Source organism: Pholcus phalangioides, unplaced genomic scaffold, assembly GCF_987345545.1.
Source record: "Pholcus phalangioides strain wild (caught in Gottingen) unplaced genomic scaffold, Ppha-v1.0 ptg000008l_1, whole genome shotgun sequence".
NCBI lineage: Eukaryota > Metazoa > Arthropoda > Arachnida > Araneae > Pholcidae > Pholcus > Pholcus phalangioides.
Window position 1 is genome coordinate 36,563,286 of NW_028301601.1, and position 19,575 is coordinate 36,582,860.

At 34.3% G+C, this 19,575-nt stretch overlaps 1 protein-coding gene across 1 annotated transcript in view; it reads right to left on the reverse strand.

The window, feature by feature from the left end:
• LOC149084226 (uncharacterized) overlaps positions 1-19,575 on the reverse strand; it is a 385,762-nt gene that overhangs the window by 201,653 nt on the left and 164,534 nt on the right. The window lies entirely within an intron of this gene.

Sequence of the window (19,575 nt, forward strand, 5' to 3'; positions counted from 1 at the left end):
GAAAACAAGTAATTAAAAAAATCCTATTTTAAAGATAGAGACAAACGGTTTAAAGCATTTGAAAGAGAAGGTTTCAAAGTTGTATTTCCAATTGCGACAAAGTTTCTACATGAGCACCTTTAGTGAAGCGTAGGAAGTCAATCTTATATAGCATTTCTTGCCATGTTATCTGTAACATGGCTGTTACAAAGTGTAGAAATAAACTGCACGGAAGTAAAAAAACCTTTTTTTTTAAATAATTTATCGATTTCATTTCTGTTGGGTCAGAAAAAGCAAACCGCACATTTATGTGCATGCAGGGTTTGAAAGATTTATATTGTAACATGTTTCGGCTCTAAAAAGTATGCAGTGATACCGTCATTTCAGCTTCAATCTGTTCATCGTAAAGCAGTGCAATTCCAATATAACAGTACTCTGTGGACCAAGAAAAAATATCGTTGCAGTAAAATTATCGTTGTATATCAAGAGGGAAGCATTATCTCATCACGCATCACCAAAATTACGCTGTTGTTGGCATTTCTTTCAAATCACCGTTAGCACCAGAAAATGCACTTATAAGTATGTACTTGCCGGTAAAAAATAAAATGAATAAACTAAATACCAAAGTTTTTAAGAATGGCCGATGAGTTAAGAAACATATCGAAGGTGATTTTTGAGCGAGATTTATCGTTGAGTGGCATCAAAATCTCTTTGAGAAACATCGCTATATGCAAGGATTTATTACAGTAAAGGATTTGTTGTATCGAGAGAAGTGGATTAGACTAAAGCAATTCTAAACAGGGAATGAAAAAAATATCGTTGTAAATGGGTTTATCCGTCACGTTGATTATCGTTGTAGTGAGGTTCCACTGTATCTACAATTTTTTCTCTCGACCCAACGCATTTTGTAATAGTGCAAGGCAAAAACTAAGCAATGTTTTTTTCCAATAATGATTACCAGATTCATAAAATTACCTTGTCCTGAGGAAAGTACTCCCAAAAAAAAGTTTTAACCGTCAGTTAATTTCCTCCTTAGAAGATAACATCGTGCTAAGGCATCAAATCAAGTTTCTAAGTTTTTAAGAGAGAGAGAGAGAGAGAGTCCCTGATAATACTACCCCATATAAAGCTTATCGTCACCTAACACCTCATCGATTACAGAAGTGAAACATTTTCTAGAGCTATCCAATTAGAAAAAAAAAAGAATATCTCAGTGGTGCCTAACCACACAGACCCACAACAGCGCAATGCACTCATTCAAACATCTATATGAATTTCCATTCCAAATATGGCAGCATTTATATTTTTAATGGAAATTTTCTCTAACTGATACCTAATATACCTAACCGCCTGCTTGCGTATTTAGGGTTGTGTGTGAAGTTGGTGCTGCCATCTGCATTTCAAATTTCGAGCGAACTGTAATGTTTGCATGTTTGCGCAGTTGTAAACAGGGTCAAAATTTGAGGATGGTAGAGAGGTCTGGTGCCCCGGGCGCTAGACCAGCAAAAATGCCGATTTTTTTTTTTGTTCGTTCAAAATTACGAGGGAAGGACGCCAAAAATGGGCACTTGCCTTGGACGACAGTCTTAATTTCTGTTATTGGTTACGTCCCTGATTCTAAGATCTGTTGCGGTACTTTTTAATGGGGAGATGAACTCAGTTTGCGCCTGAAGCAAGGAAACGCCAGAAAACGAAACTTCAGCCAACAACCACTATGGCACCAGTGCTGTTCGTACATAAATCCTCGTGATGTGAATCCTTCAGGATACCCACATGACCACACAGCAGCTACCATCGATGCTGGAAATATTCTCTCCAAAAAAAAGTCGTGGAAAAACTTCCGTAACATTTTACTCTGACCACTAAAATTTAGTCAGGGACAAATTTTTTGTGACAAATGACGAAAAAAGAAAGTTATCGCATACTTGAAAATTTCGAAAAACATGACGAATCGCTGAAAAATGACCAAAATATCACTCGTGATAAAAAAATATGGCACGTCATAAAAATCCGAACCCTAGTCATCAATCAAGCATAAGGGAGAAACATTAACACGTGGGAAGTGTGTCAGGAAAAAAACCGATAATATTTTACAATATCACAGCAGAAAAAAATTTACTTTAAAGTACGGAAAACTAGAAGTACAGCATGTTTAATAACTTTGTATAACCAAATTGATTAGAATATATTATTACTCATGAATGAGAGTACAGTATTTTCACACAAATCCAGAACGCAAAAATATTCAAAAACATAATAAGAACGATTGCATTTCTATGAAACCAGGTTATTCAATTATAAATTGGAAAATAATGCTTAAAAATTATAATATGCAAAGCTCAAGAAATGAATTCATCGATGGAATGCAATAAAATTAATTTATCAATGACGAATTTAAAATAATCCAAAATTGATACTGATTCCAAGAAGCAGCGCTAGATACACTGAATTTGATAACGATTTGGGATATTTGATTTTAAAAAAAATTTAACCTTCAACAAATAGCATTTTTTACTTATTTTATTAATTTTGCATTTACGCAAACATTATGTGAATTACACAACTGAAGCTTTTGTGAAAACATTTTCGTTCCTTCCTCATCTATTCTTAATAGTATATGTTTGAAAATTTTTGTTTGTGCACTCAAAATAGGTCAAAACAGAACGAATAGAAAATTTTACCTGTTGTTAGTGAGGTGGAAGAATTTTTCGATTCAACGGTAATGCGAACAAAGAGCCAATCGCCGCATGACCTTATCTTCTTCGAAATCGATGCACACACACACAACGCAACACAGGAGATTTGATGTTTATCTTCCGACTGTTCGAGCACAAATCGAAAGCGAGTGCGAAAATCGAACGTTTTCGATTGGTAGAGGCAACTTGTTGCTCTTTCGACGCCTCGCAAATCCTTGGCTAATGCACGAGCGCGTGTATCCATGCACATAATATGTGTTTGTGATTTCTACCTATATAATATATTTCTCTAGTTCTCCCACTTTCTAACTCTCTCTCTCTCACTCATAATACGTAACTCGCCAAATATGCTATTTTTAGTTTTTTGATTCGAGTAATCCTTCATTCTTGCAAACTTTGGCTCCGTTGGCGGCTGACTTTAACATTCAACATCCCTCGCTTCCATTCATGTGACTTTTGAGTGTGGATCAAGAAAATTATTCATATAAATAGACTTTTTTTCACATAAAAAAACATATTTGTTTCACATCGCTCTAAACTGATCACGTTTTCGAAATCATACCCGAATATACTTGAATTCCCACGAGAGCTCTTCCCTTTCAATATTCTGTTAAATTAGCATTTTGTCTGGAAGTTTTCTTGCAAAGTTTCATTTTCCTTCACATTTATATACCGAAGAGAATTATTAATTTCTATATATATACGACATGAATACGATTTTTTTTCATTATCACGTCTTTTGAAAGTAGAAATGGCCTCAATGTTTCAAAAAATGGTAATTAATGCATAATTTTACGTAAAAATTGTAATAAGAATCCTTTACATGAACCTTCGTTAAAAAAGATTATTAACATATCTTCTTATGAAAAAACGCATTTATGAGATTTAGATATATTGATGAATCGTAGATTTGGGAGAATCCTAATAGAACTGTATACATAAAAGGATAGATATTATGAGAAAACTAAACTGAAGCGAAATTGATTCTCATAAAAATGAACATTTATTTCGGAATTCAGAAAATTAATGATTCATAAATTACTTAAGCGTTATGAATATTTCATTCTCATAAACATTTTGTTTCCGTGATTTTGAACATTTTCAAGATAGGCGAGGCGTGTAATGCATTTTGAGTATACAATATTCTCAAATGTGAACCACAGTAGCTGGGACCAAGAATCACCCGGTTGAGAAAAAATCTGGTTATGACTGAAAGCAGTGAAAATTTATACGTATTAATCCAGTGGTTCTCTAATAATTTATTATTAGGACGGAGCCAAAGAATTTGTACGGATAATTACAGTACAAAAAAGTACATAGTTTCAAGGCAACATCGAAAAACTTTCTGCACTGATTTCACTGTCTATGAGGGGACACATAAATATACTTGTTTTCAAAAAATGAAGATTTCAGTTAATAATTCATTGATAATTATTTATAACTAGTGTTTAATTGAATGAAGGGTTTAGTTAATTAGTTAATAAGTCAATTCAAAATGTTTGATTTTGTCTCCGATGCCATAGCAAGCAATCAACTGGGTGCAGCCTATATGACAGAGTTCACCTCACCTTGTGCGGCTTATACACCGGAGGCCCGCGACACTGCGCCGACCATTATTTTGCCCCCGAACAGAGAAAAGTGTTGGCCACCCTTGGTCTATATCTTCGCAAATCGCTAATTGATACATGTAGCAGTGAAAGAAGCACTACTTTGCAGTGAAAATTATTCAAAATAATACTTAGGAGTTTTCAGGATACGATACTTTTTTGAGAAATAGATCTGATAGGAAAGGGAGTGGAGTGTTGATATACGTGAAATATATCATCTTCGAAGGCTAGAGAATGTAACGTGCAGAGAAGTGATATTGAAACTAATATATATGGGTTGAGTTTGAAAACGAAATACATCATATATAAACTTATTGTTGGGGGTTTGTTACAATCCACCGAATAGGGATCGAAACTACATCCCAAATTTCATGATGAAATTTACTACTTATGTAAGTGTAAGAGGGTTGTCATACTAGGGGATTTCAATTACCCGTTATATCGATTGGGAGAACCTTTCAGCTAGAGATCAATGTGAAAGAGATTTTCTTAAATTGGTGCTCGATAATTTTTTTTTTGTATCAGTATGTATCAGAAGCCACTAGGGGTACTGTTATTTTGGATTTAGTTCTTACTAGTTCCGAGGATCTTGTTGAACATGTTTCGGATGGGGGATGAGTTTTCTTCCAGTAATCATCGTGTTGTCAGTTTTACTGTAACTTTTCTTCGGGTAAGGTTGATAACAAAAGACTGGTTCCTTGTTTTCGAAGAACTAATTTGATGTTTTGAGAAAGAGGTTAGCGAAAGAGAGAGTTTTCAAAGACTGGTGTTGCATGACTGCAGACTGGTGATAAAATCCTCAACGATATTGAAGTGGAAGACGTGGAGGTCCTAAATCTTCTAAAAAATGTATGTGCAAGCACAGCACCAGGACCAGATGATATGTCTCCCAGAGTTCTCAGGGAATGTGCTAATGAATTGTTGGGGGCGAGTCGCACAGATTTACAGGAGTAGTGCTGCTGAGGGTATCGTCCCAAGGGATTGGAAATTTGTTAATGTTGTTCCGATATTTAAGATGGGTAGTAGAGAAGCTTTGTCCAATTATCGTCCTGTGAGTTTGACGAACTTTCTATCGAAAGGCACTTGTTGAAGTCGATAGACGAGAATAATGTATTGTCAGATAATCAGCATGGGTTCAGGATGGGGAAGTCATGTGTGACTAACCTCCTTTGCTTCTATGATCCTATGACGAAGGCTTTGGGCTTTGGGTAATGGCAAAAATGTAGATGTTGCTCACCTTGATTTCCAGAAGGCATTCTATCGGATCCAACACGAAAACTTTTGAAGTGTTTACACGAGATTGGGATTGGGGGGAACTTGCTAAATTGGATAGAATCGTGGTTAAGAGATAGGTCACAACGAGTTATGGTGAACGGGGAATTCTCTGATCGGACAAGCGTCACAATTGGTTCCTCAAGGAAGTGACCTTGGTCCCACACGTTTATCACTTTTTATCGATAAATCCGATCAGGGTATCGATGGGATTACTAGCAAATTCACAGATGACGTGAAGGTAATGGGGGTAATCGGGAATCAAAGCGATAGGGAGTTGCTCCATACCAACTTAAACAGGGATTGGAGCAGGGGAAAATGAATAGAGCATGACGTTTAGAGTTGACAAATGCATGGTCGCTCATTTTGGTTCGAACAACCCCCAGTTTTCTTACGAGTTGAATGGTGTCACTATCGCGGATGGAAGTAAGTTCACCGATTTGGGAATTCTCATTGGCGAGCGGCTTAGGTTTTCTGAACATTCTTCAGAAGTGCTCTAAAAAATCAAATTGAATGCTCTATTTCATTTTCAAAAAGATCTCTTCGCGTTCACTTAAAGTCATTCTTCAGCTTTTCCGAGGCTTAGTTCGTCCTTGACTGACTTAACTGAAGTATGCTGTAAGATTTCGGAGACCATACCTACAAAGCAACATAGACTTGGTTGAAGGGGGGTGCACAGAAGAGATACGCGTGTCCTTAGTGGCACAAGAGGCTTGAAGATAGACTTCATTTTTTGAATATGTATACATTGGATGAAAGCAGGTGTCGGGGAGATATGATCGTAGTGTTCAAAATTTTCAACGGGATGGATAGGATGGACCATAATTATTAGTATACCGTTAGTCGACTACATTTAGACGGGGACACCAGTATCGATTGGTAAGGGACAATTCTAGGTTGTGGTATCGCAGGATTTGCTCTAATGGGGTTGTTAATAAATGGAATAGCTACTCCCGGAGGTAGTAAATTCTAATACAAATACGATAAACCTGTTGGGGTAAATAAAGAAGCTATTCGTACTTAGAATAAAACAACCATAAGTATTCTTTATGGGTATTGCATAATATTTCATCATGTATATGCATTGTTTGTAATTGCATTTTTAATTGGGTTGCTGTGTTTTTGAAATATATCAAGGCCGTAATTGTTATGGGCATGTTTTTCTCAGCCACCTCGTTGGGTATTTTGCCTGTTGTGGCGTTGTTGTTTGTATTTGTATTTGAAAAGATGAATATCATGAAAGCATAGAATCTTATTCAAAATAAGCTTCGTGTCTTCGCGAACGAAAGCGTTAATTCTAATATAAAATAAATAAAATCCATCATAAAAATATTCATATTATATGAATATTTGCTTATAACAATTATTCAAAAGAAAAGTGCATATATATAAGGAGAAAATCTAAATTCGTTATTATTGCTAGGAAATAGTAAGAATAAGTCATCGTTAATTCTACTTTTTCCCTCTTTTTCTCGCTTTAAAGACTTTAATTTATCTCTAGGACATTCGATACCGGAAAATGCGCAAAAGTACTGATCAGATAAAGAATTTCAATTTACTCTTTCAGATGATTTATGCAAATCTCGTACTTCTATTTCGTATCCGCTTCCGCTTCCAAGATCACCGTTAATTTGAAAACGTCGCGGTCTTGGTCCTTATTCGATCGGAAGATTTATTAAGATCAAAGAAAGATTTTTATTTATCTTATACTGAAAATCGACTTCACATGAGAGTAAAAAGGTATAAAAAAATTTAAGTTTTATATGGAAAAAAAAATTAAGGTAATTTCATGGTTTCAAGCCGAAACTTGACGAGATGAAGATCGATTTTTTGATGTTGATTGATTGATTCAGTGATTGATTATGCATGTGTATTAATTAATTCAAAGGAAGATCTTGGATAATGTATCCTCTATTCCCCCATTAAAAATGAAACAACGGAAAAAAATACACGATAAAATATTTTTAATAGAACATGTGATTACTATACAGTGCATACAAAAGTTCTTATACATCCTTTAGATTTTGAAATATTGATCTGAAGAACACACTTGTGATCGGAAAAAAATTGAATTACGCGTTCTTCTTTGAAATGTTGATTAGTTTTTAAAAATGCTGTAATTATATTTAAATGCAAAATTTAAATATAATTTTTTTTTGTCTTGACTGTCCTATTTGAGTTATGTCTCTTGACCTTACTTTATGTCTTGGACTTGGTGAGTCTACAAGGATGACGTAACTCTCCGCTACCATACAAAGGTTTTAACAACTGGCTGTTGCGAAGATATATTTTGGAAAGAGAGAAAATTCAACTGCTGCTGCGGGGAATCGAGCCCACGTCCTTTCACTTTCCGGGTGAACGCCCTAGACTACAGAGGCACCGAATCTCTCAAGAGTCTGGTCCGGCCGTCCATGTACGGTCCCTTCCAGTGTACACGAGCTCCAAGGAAAGATTGAGAGATTCAGTGCCTCTGTAGTCTTTAGTGGTCCAGGGCGTTCACCCGGAAAGTGAAAGGACGTGGGTTCGATTCCCCGCAGGAAAGTTGAATTTTCTCTCTTTCCAAAATATATCTTCGCAACAGCCAGTTCTTAAAACCTTCGTTAGTGAGTCTAACAAAAAAAGTTAAATGCTCAGCGTCCAATGAAGTTGAATGCAAAAAAAAAAGTGAAATATCCTCCGATATATCGCATTTCGAAACAATTAATACGTTCTAAAGTTTAAGCCTTGTCAACTCTCCGTTGAAAAAAAAAATGAGAGGACAATAACCTAAAATTGAGCTGTTTAGTTTCCATGTTATCCATTAAATTATTTAATTTTAAAACTAGTTATATCCTTATTAATTTAATTATAAATTTTATTTAATTAATTATATTAATTTTATTTATTAATTATAAATTTATTAGAGCTGTTTCGATTAATCCCCAATTGTTCTTAAACCCCTTCAGCCACGACCAAAAATCAACGTGATAAATTTCGCGACCTAGTGGTCTATTTTAAATTTTAAAAAAATTCTTTTTAAATATTTCTGATCAACAAAATATGTTTAGTTTTCGAAATTAGTGAAACACACACACACATGCACACCGATCCATGGCTACTTAACAAATGGCTCAGCAGAGCCTTGGCCCTGGGATCTTTATCAAACAGGGGGTCCCTCAAATAAATGCAAGTTTTCACTAATTCCGAAATTTTTTAGTCAACTGGGACGGCCATTTCACGAATCGGCCGATTTCGGGGGTTTTGACAGTAACATATTCTACAATGAATTAAAAAATGAATGAAATATCTTTGAATCATAAGCTATTTGATTAACTTTTTTTCTCTAACTCGAAATGTGTTTTTACGATCAACGGTTTCCAACTTGAAGGGTGTATATGTATTTCAGTTTCCGCGCTGTACATACCGAATACAATAGAACACCTATATAAATACCCATAATGTTCATTTTAAATGGTGATGTCTACAGTATCAGATCAACAAATACCTGTTAAAGCTCTCTTGAATATGAATTTGATGAATTCAAAAATTACGAACTCGAGTAATTCATTTTTTCTGTACCTCGTATATCGACATATAATTCAAGTATTCTCGTATCATAGATTTATCTATATCATTTCCGACTGACAAGAGAACAATAAATTAATTAATTGTTCCTGACTGCGATATAAAGAACCAGGAAATTTTCCCGAACATCATTATAGGGCTCGGTAGCTCAGGTCGATAAGATACTCGCGTAAAGTACCTGAGGATGTTTAGAGGTGTCGCGAGTGTTCGATACCCGGTCCGTCCTTGTCAGAAACTTTTCTGACGCAAGTGTACACATTAGAAACGGCAATATGACCACCGCAGAAAAAAGATTACTACAGCAGGGGAGTCCCACACCGTGGAGTTGTACCCAACCTTTCGGTGAGTATAAAAAAAGGTTGACATTTGGAATCTACAATAAATTGTATGTCCCGGTCTAATTAGCCCTCGTATGCAAAAAATGACAGCGGTGCGACAAAAATGATCAAACAATATTATACTTATAAAAAATAAGGTGACACCATAGTGGAAGAAATAAGGAAAATTTAGATTTTAACCCTGTATGGTCCCGTTTATATTTGGATATACATAATAAATACATGGTCAAAAACAATGAAAACGTAAAACATTATATACCAATTTCTTTTCTCATTTTTTTTTGGTATTTGGTATGACACTAAAAGATGTGCTTTCTAGCACATCTTTTAGTGTCATACAAAATGTAGCTATATAAGTACAATACATTTTTTCGTAGAGAAAGTTGATTTCTTGTTGGTGTAATTTTTTTAGAGCTGCTGAAATTTTACATGTTCAAAAATTTATAAAATCGCACCAAATTAAGGGAATTGGAAATGAAACTCAAGGTAAAAACTATAAAAACTATTCAAAAATTTTGCTAAGCAGGATTTTATCTGTTTACAGATAACATTGAAATCTAGAAAAACTATGTTTTACCCTTAATTAACCATTTAAGCTCATTAAAAATACACTCTAATTAATTAAATTGCTGTTTTGATGCATTGCTTCAATTTCAAACATGCTAACAGCATCAATGTACATCAGGTTTTGTAAAAAATAAAAATTTCAATAGTTTTATATGTGGGGAAACCATGAAGGTAAATATTCTGTTAACGAGAGATTGCTCGTTAAATCAGAACTTCACACTAAAAAAACCCATCGACCAATAATTTCGCAATGAAAGGTTCACATTTATGTTTCATAATGTCAAAGGTAATATACTCTAATGGAAAAGAAGTATTGTTATTAGAAGTTTGACGTTTTCAAGACTGTCATTTCGGATTATTTTTGCATTTATAGTTTTCTTTCAGATAAAAGAAGCACGTTTATTGATTCAAACAATTCAATTTGCGTTATTTCAAGAAAACATCGAACTTTTGAATTTAAAACAAGGATATACACGTCCCCCAGCGTTCAATTACATAATTCAGTGAATATAGAGTCGAACTGAAACACTGAAACACACATAAATGATTGCGTACATCCTACTACAGCAAACATATAGTACATGTCAAGATGAAGAAGGTTTCAAATAAAACATGGGTTGATGCTTTTTCATAGTGAATGATTCGTTCTGCAGCAGAATGTTGACCCCTTAACTGGAATGGTATGACTATATTCACTGATTCGCGTTTAAATCGTCTCATACGTTTTCAATAAGAAGGCTTTTTTCTAATTTCTCACACGTGCAATTGTATTTTTCACAAACTCCACAAACATTTTTTCGAATCCAGAAATGAAATATATACATATATTATTTTTCCGTTTTTTTCCTACTACATAAATTATTATTTTCAAATACCCCTTTTTCCCTGTCATAGCAAAGGTAAGGAGGCATAAAAAAACAGTGTTCGACTCAGAAGTTTGGTTCATAAAATTTTGAGTTTATTATTGTCGAAAAGAGAGGCTTTTGAGGGGTTAAAATACTTCGGCATTACCTATGGAAGAGTTAAATAAGAGATTTGTGATATCTCGACAGAGAACATACCGTTATGATTGGTGTCTCTAATATATTTATAGGTTTCTCATTATTGGAGCAGTTAGTACAGTACTATACTAATACTGTGCAGAACAGGTGGTACTTCGAATCACCGACAAGAGTCGAAATGTCCATGCCCTAACGATGCCTGATATTAAAATAGGTTTTCTCGTATCAATATCACATATAAACTCGAGCAGAGTGTTCAGGAAAATACATGTTCACACACGCATTTCGCGGGAGACAGGCCCCCCTTCGAAGGAGAATCGAATGACCTCAGTCATACAGTAATTTCGTACACTTAATCGTATTTCATTTTCTCAATCCCATCATTTTCAACAGATGATCATGCTTCTCTACATTAAAATTCGTACTGAAACGTTCGTATGTGATATGTTTCTTCATAGATCTGCCGCAACGGGAATGTTCTATCATCTATACACGTATACCATTAATTCACATGGAATCGTTAAAACCAATCAAGTCTTACAAGGAATAAGCGCAGTACTTGGACATCTTTTTCTCATTTTATTTCCTTCCATTTTCAGAAGTAAATCCTGTTTTCGTGGAAGAGATCCGTCCTGATTTGAATTCAGATCAACTCGAAAGAACAACGTTCTGATTGAAAATAAAAATAAGAAAAGTTTAAGATCATTTCATTGTGCCGCGTATGTCAGGAACAGAAGCAGAAACTGAAGAGGATTAAAAACATATTTTTAGTATATATACTCAAGTTCATATTTTCTCTTATTTTTTTCTAATGTGAATTTTTCCATGTTTCTGCCAATATCTTTTCAATTTTTCCCTCGAACAAACAAAAAAAAGATTATTAAATTTGAAGAAATTTTTAATCTTATAAAAAACCTCACCAGTGAGGTCTGGGAAAAATATACTGCAATGGAGATTACTTTCTAAATTTAGAATTTTCATTATTTTTGAAAAAGAAGTGTTTAGCTGACATTTTTTAAAGTAATAATAACAACGCATATATGAAATATTTTTCATGCATATCCATAACCAAATTGAACGGTAATACAATTTATGAAGTTTAAATACTAGGAAAATTAAATTTTCCTTAAAATTGAGTTAGTTATATGTTGATTTTAAAGATATAAGTAAAGCATATTTAAATAGCTTATTTTGAGTTATTTTATAATTTGAATAAAAATGAATATTTTATTTTTATTTTTTATGCGTAATATAATATGCATATTATGTGTCCAGTTTCTATTTTCGTTTTGGATTTTGAGTAATTCTGTTATCAAACATTTACATCGATAATATAAATTGCACTATGTATTATTAGGGTATCGTCGAAAAGTTCACGATTCGGGTACATCTGTCAATAATGTTGACTCTAATCTGAGAAAATCTAAAAAGATTGGATCGTCAATGAGTGAAATTTGCTCCTCTCTCTATTACACAGAACAATTTCACCTTGTGCTTATTTATGTATTTAAAAATATATGGGAACTGCAGAATTATGTAATGGTAATGTAATATAGGAGGGGGGGGGTATACCCAGTTTTCTCCGCCTTCAGGTATGGCCGCCGAAATACACCTCCCCCCCCCCTCGCTCGTGATGGTTGTCACCATCATCACGGCTGCTTATATATAGGAATAAATTAATTTTTCCACCTTCCAGAAATTACTCGGACAAGTTTTCAAAATTGTTTATAAATTACTGGAAATGTGCTCAATGATTAGTAACTAAACGCAATGTGCACCGTAATTGCTGTACTTTATTGTGCTGTGTTTATATATTCTTCACCTAGCAATTCTTCCCGGTTAGATGGGATGCCATTTTTTTTCTCCAAAAATGGTGTGTCGGGTATTATGGAATATTTTAAGTATTATTGGAGTTGAGCTAGAATATCTCTTCATGTCGAATAATTTAGAATGGAATTAATTAGTTAGAAATTTAGAATTTAATGCAGAACAGAAGAGGTCTCATAATGATGTGTGTCCTTTTCTCTATGGGTACACCTAGGGCAGAGAAAGAAGCTTGCACCTGTGAGACGCTTTTAAATCCAAATGCAAGGCCATAACAGGCAAAATGCCCAACCAGGTGGCTGAGAAGAAGATGCTCATAACAAATATGGATGTCATATATATAAAAAATACAGCAACAGATTTTATATATATAAACAGACTATCGTACCATCACACCATCTACTACAACAACGAACTATGAAATTTCCATTTCTTCATTGTCATCGACTAATCTTTGTTTATCAATTAATTTATCAATTATCTTTGATTTGATCAATTTGAATTAGTACTCACCCACTTCCTTCCCATTGCATGTCTATTAATGACATCATTATTGCATTATAAGCACATAATATGGCATTATTCCGCAATGTTAAAATGAAAATTCGTCGAGATATTGTATATTGAAATTATTGATTTTCACCACTTTTACGCGTCGAAAGAAACAGGTCTTAGAAAAATATAGTTGGTTTTAAAAAATGTCGGAAACCAATAATGTAAACTACTGATATCTGGAAGAATGTGAGTGAAATTATCATCATCTCCCTTTTTTGCTTATATTTTGTCGTAATTTAATTTTAGAATTCAACCGTAGACTTTTTATTCATTTCGGAAACTCATCGTAAAGCCATTGTTTTGGCAAAATGGAAAAAAAAATTTCATCGGATTAAAAAAAAATTACTCATCTTTTAAAAATGTTTTTTTCTTATGAATACGAAACATTTGCAAATTTTTTTCGTTATAAGGTAAACAATCTCTACGTTTTATCAACGATTTTGAAGTACCAATAATTAATAAAATACTGGATGTGCAATTTTCGTTCTGCTCATTTGAATTTTCACTATAGTGCAGTCTTCTTTTTAATTCATTTATGCTTTCATTCATTATTTAATTCGTTTTTATTTAGTATTTATTCATGATTTTATTTAGTACAATATATTATTTTAATTTTATTATTTACTTTAATGTATGTACATATATATAAGTTATCACAAATTACTTGGTTAACAGAAATTTGCAAAGTAGTCATAAAAAAGGAAATTCTTATTCAAATAAAGAAAAGTATTATTTGCCTCTTCGGGATATAATACTGATTATATTTGCACTACCACATTGCTGATACTTCATAGCGGATAAAATGATATCAATTTGTTTTTAAAAATTCATGGAATCTTATACCAAGCAAATACGAGAAGCAAATTAAATTAATATTTAACGAGAATTGATCAAACTTCTTTGAAATTCCAAATCTTTTCGAAATACAATGATTTTGTGATTAAACTGCTTTTTTCTTCACAAATAATTTATTACGAGATAAAATTAAATTACTGTTAGTTGATTTTTATTCCTTCCATTAATCAATCGTACATATACATTATTATTCCTGAACCGCGACGCACTTCGGTGATTTGACTTACGATTAAATTGATATTTAAAAACTGTAGATATCCCGGTTTATTTAGTTTTACTGATACGATAATAACATTAAACTATTTAAAGAAATGTCGGAAATTAATAACTTATTATGTGATTTAGATGTGATAATTAATTTCATTTCGAATTCTTAGTTAGTTAATTAAAAGCAGAATTTTTGGGCTTTCTTTGTAAGAATCGTTTTTTTCCTTTTTTTTTATGATTTGTTAGTTTCGTTTTTAAATTTTAATAAGTATCTATTCGATATCCTGTCGCTTTTTCGGTAGTAAATTCCTATCCATCTACCAGCTAATATCGTTTTATTAAGAAGCGTTGTCTTTAAACGTAATAAACTTTTCGAGGCATTTTACTGTTTCTATCAAAGTGCATCGTGCGTGTTTTATGTACCCGTGTGTATAAAGTGCCCGTATACCTTGTATCTTTTGTTTGCGTACATGGGATTTTTTTGTTTACCGTTATTTTCCGGCGGTTTATCTGACAGGGAGATTTGGGAACAGTGAGGTTTTGCTTATCCTGGACATAAAATAAGAGAAGGGAAAAAAATATCCGACCACGACGAAGGAGGAAATATTGCTTTTAAGGGCAACACTAGTAAAATTTTTGTAGCCCCTCATAAAAAAGAAAACCATTATTTGTGTTCGCAGTTATAAAACTCGGTTAAAACGAAGAATCTGTGCCAAAATAGTCCGTAACGTGTTGCTATAAAGAATTAGGATCCTAACTGCTTAATTATGTACCGTATACGGTGAATATGGTCGGAAGACTTACTCAATATAAAAAAAGTTCCATAAACTTCCACAAAGTTCCATAAACTTCCACAAAGTTCCATAAACTTCCACAAAGTTCCATAAACTTCCACAAAGTTCCATAAAGTTCCACAAAAATTTATCCACGAGAGTATAATGGTTCGAAAGGTATGGGGATCTTTTTGAAAATCATGCTGTCATTGCAATTGAAAAATAGCTTTAAATATACACCGAGTGACCACTTTATTATGGTCACCTCACAGTTTTAAACATATGTGCTATGGTGTCACGCTGTTGCCGGTAGAGGGTTAGCCCAGTATAAAAAAGGAAATCGAACGTGGAATGCGCGTTAGACTGCATCAACACTTCTCATTATTTATTTATTTATTATTTTGGTAAATTAATGTTATTTGAGATAAGAATGAAAACATTTTTAGGACATTTTTTGTTTTATTGGGCAAATTTATAGTTTTTCAAGAGCATAAATGCATTTTTTATAGAGCATATTTGGGAAGTTTTTGGAACATAAAAATCTTAGCCCTATTAATGAGCAATGATTGATAGGAGAAAACAAGATCTCATATCTCTTTATGTCCATTTAGGTAAATTATGACTTTTAAGAGGTCTCATTTAACTTGGTAAAAACATATCCTGTAATAGAAATATCATTAAAAATACTATTTAACCAATGACTTATTTCAAATAAGTCATATAACCAATTATGACTTATTTAAAATTTCTTACACATGTTCTTGATTGTATGCGCTATCCTATGCTGGTATAGAGTTTCACACATCTTAGATACTCAACAAAAAAAAAAAAAATGTTTAGAGGTGTCGCGAGTTTTGGATACTCTGTTCGTCCTTTTCAGATACTTCCCTGACGCAGCGGTACAATAAAAAACGGTGGCGTGACCACAGAGAAAAAATTGCTGCCGCAAGGAGTCCCACACCGAGGGGTTAGCGCACTGACCTCTCGGTGAGTGTAAAAAAAAGGCTGCCGTTTGCAATCGGCAATAAATTGTAGATCCCGATCTAATTAGCCCCTCGAGTGTAGAAAATGACCGCGGTGCGACAACAATGATCAAATATTATTTTTTACATTAAAGTGTGTATACAAGTTTTATCCTAACTGGATACATGATACTGTACAAAAGTGTAGAACCTGCAGACGCTGAATCTTATTAAAATGGAATTCTTTACTTCAACTTGACAAGAAATTCAGTTTTCGGGTTTGCATTTTTCCAAAGAAATTCTATGAACGCATTGAAAATAATGATGTACTTCCCATGGATCTGAAATCCACAGTAATAAAATATAAATGCCTGTAAAAAACAACAACCTTAGCACCATTTGAGGATTCCGGAGACTATCACATTTTGTGTGTTATTCACGAATAATGCTCTTACAAAGCCGTTACTCAATAATAAATTAATATTGAGTAACGGAGAAAAATAATAAATGGAAGAAGAGAGGACAGAGATAAAAAAATAATAATAATAAAAAACAATGATTTTTTAGCTCTTTTCATGGAGATAAAAGAAAATCTCTGTATACGGAAATGAATGCAAATTCCTTGGTTTTTTTCCCTCTCCGTTCGGATAGAAAGAACCTTATAAAAGAAGTAAAAGATCCTTGAAATTCGAGAACAAAAGATTTTTCAACATCAAAAGAAGTGCTCTTCAAAAAAAAAAAAAACAACCAGAGAAATGTAGAAAAGCGTCCTCTGAACTCCGTACATGCAACATTGTTTCTTTCCTCCATCGCATTTTTCTCGTACTTCATATTAACTAGATTACTAATAATACAAGTACAGCGACGAAAACCACGAAGAAAAATTTTCCAATCTCGTGTAGAGAAATGATTGCTTATTATTATAAAATTTTATCACAATGTTAGTCGAACAAAAAAAATAAAAATCATGTGAGAGACAATACAAATAATCAACATGCGAAAAGAAAATTAAATATTATTTATATCTTTTGAAAGTGATTGGAAAACAAAATTTCTTATTTTCCTATATCTGTTATTAGCCCATCCAGTGTTTCTCTGACGTTGCCTACAACGACACAACTAATTAATCGTTACATTTCATTCATAGTTAGAAAAGTTGATGACAGGTGGCAGCACTACACATAACCAGCATTACAAAGAAACAAACTTCGTCAGGTTCACTACACGTTCACACATATTCCAACATCAATCAGGTAAGAAGTTTCGCAAAGGAATGTGGACGAGGTGCATGTGTGGTTTAGTAGTAGTAGTGTTGCTTACGTAATATTACGCTGGAAGTTCTATGGAAGATGCACACAACTCCGTTAGTTCGTTTTCGAAGTGTGTACGCCGATTTAAGATATGAAAATAACCTTAAGAATTTTTTGCGAGAGTAAATAAAAGCACATTTTTTACTTGAAATCATCTTTTCCCTTTGTTCCTCCGCTCGTTTTTGCGTCAGGGGCTGTATGTTAGAATGATTTCGTAGAGCGAGAGAGAGAGAGAGGATTTGAAACTGACTTGTGCGTTATTAAATTACAAACGTACATCTCTAATAAATTAGATGTGGCATAAAAATTTCACTCGAATTGTGTTTCTAAATTCGTTACCAATATCAATGATTTTGACTAAAAAACTGACATATAGCTACGAAAATTTCTCTCTAAATATGTTAAAGAAAGAATACAAATCAACTAAATTATAAAGAGAAATCCCAACAAAGTTCTAGAACAAGCTATTCTCCTCGAAGACTTATAAAGTCATCCCGCACGCAAGACTTTGAGTGTCTAATCAATACAAACCGAACGGTAAGTACTAGTGGCTTTTGTACGTCAACGAAAGATTAGTAAACACTGGAACGCTCGGCTCTTGTCTGAAACCCGAAGAATTTTGTGATTAGTATGTATTTCTCTGACTCTTAACGAAGATTTTGGATGCTCATTTATGCAAGTATTCTGCCCATTGTCTGCCAAAGGATTGAAAGGCTCGTTTAGAAAAGGAAACTTTCTGTATTTTCAGCGCCTTTGTTTTAATTAATATTTAAGCCATCGATGAGACCAGGAAAGCGAATGTTATGCTCTCATTAACAGGTAGGGAAGAGATAATTACAATTGTGTGTATCTTTACTTCCCTGGCTTCCCATTATTCAAATCTGAGAAAGTCCATGAAATAATTCACTTCCTTTCCATCCCCGAAGAGGGAACTTATATAAGAATAATTTGTTCCGGAAATTTGAAGGTGGACATAACGCTACTCGTTGCTACGTGTTCGGCAGGGACATTGGCTTGTGCTCGCTCGATACAAGTCGACAATTCTTCAGACTTTAGCGCAGAACGATCCGGAAAGTGTCTGTATTAAGTTCACTGGAAAAACTCCGCGCCATCCACTTGATTCCTTCAGCTTGGCGCGAACCTCGAAACATTCCAAAAACAGGTTGAACAGAGCTTCAAGAGCCGTTGATAACTCGTTTGAGAGTGCGTTGTTTATCCCGGGACTTGTTATCCCTTTCAAGTTACTTACGAGCTCTGCAAGTAATAGGACAGCATGTCTAAGCACGAATGGTGTCGATGCACATCGACAGTACCTAGGTATACGAGTGTCCCCGCTGCTGATCATCATTTCGTCCAAAACCAAGATGGGCGCGGTAGCCCAGATCGACAAAATACTCGCTTAAGGTACCAAAGGATGCTTAGAGGTGTCGCGAGTTCGATACCCCCGGTTCATCCTTGTGAGAAAACTTTCCTGGCACAGGGGTACAATAGAAACGGCGACATGATCATAGGAAACGATTGCTACCGCAGAGAGTCTCACTCCGAGGGGTTAGCACACCAATATCTAGATGAGTATAAAAAATGCTGCCGTTCGGAATCGGCAATAAATTGTAGGTCCCAGTCTAATCAGCCCCTCGAGTGCAGAAACCGTGGTGCGACAAAAATGATCAATAGCCGAAATCAACATGAAATTATTCACTTTGCGGGTAAATAAAAGATTTAAAATATTATATGTAATTACAAATAAAAGATTTCCTTGCAATGCCGCCTGACAGTGAGCGTCTATTTGCCAAATGGTGTGGTTCTGTTCGCCAATCAGTGATGTATGACTCTACGCGAAAATTCCACCAAAAAGTGAGTTAATATTCGCTAAACAGCGAAGTGAATTTATATTCCCCCGATGCCGACATACAGTGCGTGTCTGTCCAGGTTCCCAACTTCAAGGCGGCTCACATGTGAACCGAACTCCCCATTAAAAACTCTCGCCACAGAGAGCAACAGGCCCACACAACGGTACTGTTATTCAATCGTTACACTTCATTCATAGTTAGAAAAATTGTTGGCA